This window comes from Heterocephalus glaber, unplaced genomic scaffold (genome assembly GCF_053883595.1).
Source record: "Heterocephalus glaber isolate CG9 unplaced genomic scaffold, H.glaber_assembly_v1.0 deba00001509, whole genome shotgun sequence".
Lineage (NCBI taxonomy): Eukaryota > Metazoa > Chordata > Mammalia > Rodentia > Bathyergidae > Heterocephalus > Heterocephalus glaber.
In genome coordinates, this window is record NW_028258325.1 from 35,060,564 (window position 1) to 35,063,523 (window position 2,960).

The 2,960-nt window shown below is 37.6% G+C and overlaps 1 pseudogene; it reads right to left on the reverse strand.

Annotated features, from left to right (window-relative positions):
- Positions 1 to 791: 791 nt before the first annotated feature.
- LOC101697110 (synaptophysin-like protein 1 pseudogene) lies at positions 792 to 1,752 on the reverse strand (annotated as a pseudogene).
- Positions 1,753 to 2,960: the final 1,208 nt, after the last annotated feature.

The window sequence follows — 2,960 nt, forward strand, 5'->3', positions numbered from 1 at the left end:
AAGGCTAACCTCAAAGCAGCAATTTCACTGACTCTAGATGCTAAGGGTTTCAAAAGTAAGAGGCAATCTTAATTATTTTTAACCCTCTGAATAAGGTCTGCAAAAAAAGGGGTGTATTATTTTACTCCTTTTTAGAAGACCAGGCCCCAACCTGCACTTACATGGCATATGCAACAAGAGAGCCAACAGATACATTTCTAAGAGCAATGCCTATCCGTATAAAAGCAGCCAGGTGAACTGTGTTCTTTCTACTTCCATAGCAAGCCTATTAAGCCACCAGCATAAAAGCTTTGACCTCATGCAACAGAAGTACTAAATTAACCACACATTTGTTTGACATTTCCAAGTCCCTGGTCCTAACACAGTTTTAGTATAACTATTAAGCACAGCAGGTCACTTGAGAAAACAAAACAAAAAACCCCCCAAAACAGAAACAAAACATATACCCAGTCTTTGCAATTAAACATTTTTGTAACATGAACAATGTTCAGACAAAATTTGAACTGTCTTTTCCAAATATATTTTATGTAATTAAGGCTTTCTTAAAGACAGGTCTTAGGTATATGATTTATACAAACTTACGATAGTGTGTATTCCAAATAAAGATTTTTTTCCTATTATGACATGACAAAATAATTGTTTTCTGAGTAAAGATATAGGTAAAGCTTAAGGTTGTAAACACTTTGAAAGGAAAACAGGTTAGTGAAGAAATTACTGTTCATTTAAAAATGTGTATCATCTCATAAGAGGCTCCTGAACTTTCAAATTTACATGCAAGAATACATTTACATCTTAAATGTCTATGAAAGGCACAATTTTTACGTAAAAAAGCAGCAAATTTTTAAACCCATCAATTTATTGAAAAAGGCATTACTTTTATTAGAAAAAAATGCTTCTCAAGATGTTGGCAACAAGTCATGGTACAGACACAGGTTTGGTTCAGTGTATTTCTCCCGGAATTATATTCCAGGAGGAGGAGCAGCCCCTCCTTGGCCATGGGAACCAGAAGTATTTGAGGGACTATGTAAGCTGGTCTCCTTGTACACAAACCAAGCATTTCCTCCCCACAGTATCATATTCAGAAAGCCAAAGATCACAGAAACATTTAAGGATCCCATACTTGTCACAGAGCCAAAATGACATGCTGTTGATGACTGTTTACAAGGCAGAAGCTCCTAAATTCTGGGACTTGTAGCTACTTTAATATCTGTAAGAGCTTTAGCCCAGGCTGAAGTGCTCACCAACCACCAAAAAGTGGCAACAACAGTAACAACAAAGTCAGTCATGGGAAGCTTACGACTATCCCGGTACAGGTTCTTGTAACCAACATAAAGCAGGAGGGCAGAGATGCAGTATAAGAATACAAAGACCGCAAATGTAACATAGAATTGTGCAGAGGAGGAGTAATCTCTATGAGGACATGACTTTTCCAATCTACACCACAAACACTTGAAGGTGACTGAAATGATGCCTGATTCAACCTGAATGGATAACCAAAAGTAGCCGTAACGGTTTCATTCTTAGTCCCATTACAACTCACTAGAATTTCTGTTTTGGCCTTAAAACCCCCACAGGTGGCAAAAGAGAAAATGGGAGCAATCCACTCCAAGACCTTGATGAAGCCCAGCGGCTCCTGGAGCGCGACCAGGTTCATCTGGAAGGCGGACATCCTCTGAGGGAAGGAGGGGAGAGAGTGAGGACGGTGGGGCGGAGGAGGAGGGGACCCGCGAGACAAGGGCGACAGGGAGGTGGGGACAGGAAGGCCTATAGTTATACTTTAAATCTACTTATAGTTGAAAGTGACTTCTAGGAATCCACAATTCTAAAAAAGATTTCTTATGTACTGAATTCTAGATCTTTGCATCATTTCTCATATGCATCAGGAAAATATTCTGATAGTTTCCTATAAAGGACTAGCCCTGAAAAGCAAGTAACAGTGTTTGACACAGTGCATGGCACATAGTAAGTACTCACAGATATTAATAGACACAAGCAAGAAAATTTGGTGTGACAAATTGTCATCACAACAAGTAGGTAGTAGGAGCAAATCCAGTTTTGTGGAACCTAAAGCTTACACAATTTTGGGAGCCCTGTTTTAAGAAGGAATACAAAATCACACATAGAAAATGAGACATTTTTACTGAATAGTTTCTCTGGTGTGAGAAACTGAAAGTGTAAATAAGGACTAAAAGGTGTAACAGATAATGTGAAACAGGAAGAAAAGGGGCAAAGGGGAAGGGGAAGTGGGAGGGGTAGGGAAAGAAAAGAAGGGAATGGAATTAATGTGAGAGAAGGAAAAAATGAAAACAAAGTCTTTGTAAATAGGGAGGGATGGAGGAGCTGAAGGGAGGGGAGGGGAAGGGGGAAAAATAAGAGCCAAGATAGATTGCGTAAAGGTATAAATTTTCAATGATGAATGTCATCATATTGTATACCTAAAATGTGCCAATAAAATAAAATAAAAATGAGACATTTTAATCAGAAAGTGAACATTTATTTACAATGAGAAAATAAATCACTACAAATTGCAATTTGTCCAGCATTATTGAGGTGTCATTGACAAATAAAAATTGAATATATTTACTGTGTACAACATGTTTTGATGTATATACATATACACATTGTGAAATTATTACCACAAACAAGCTGATTAATTTATGCATCACCTCACACAGTTTTTTTTTTCTTGTTTCAGTTTTTTTTTTTTTTCAGTTTTCTTTTTTTTTATTCCTTAAAATCTTTTATTGCTACATTTTAGGTGTACAACACATTTACATTTCTCATTGGGATCGTGTACCTTTACATGATGGATCTTGGTTCTTATTTTTTCCCCATTCTCCTGCCCTCCCTTCACCCCCTCCACCCTTCCCTATTTACAAAGACTTTGTTTCCATTTTTTTCCTTTCACATCATTTTTTCTTTCCCTTCTTTCCTTTCCCCTGCCCCTCCCACTATCCCTA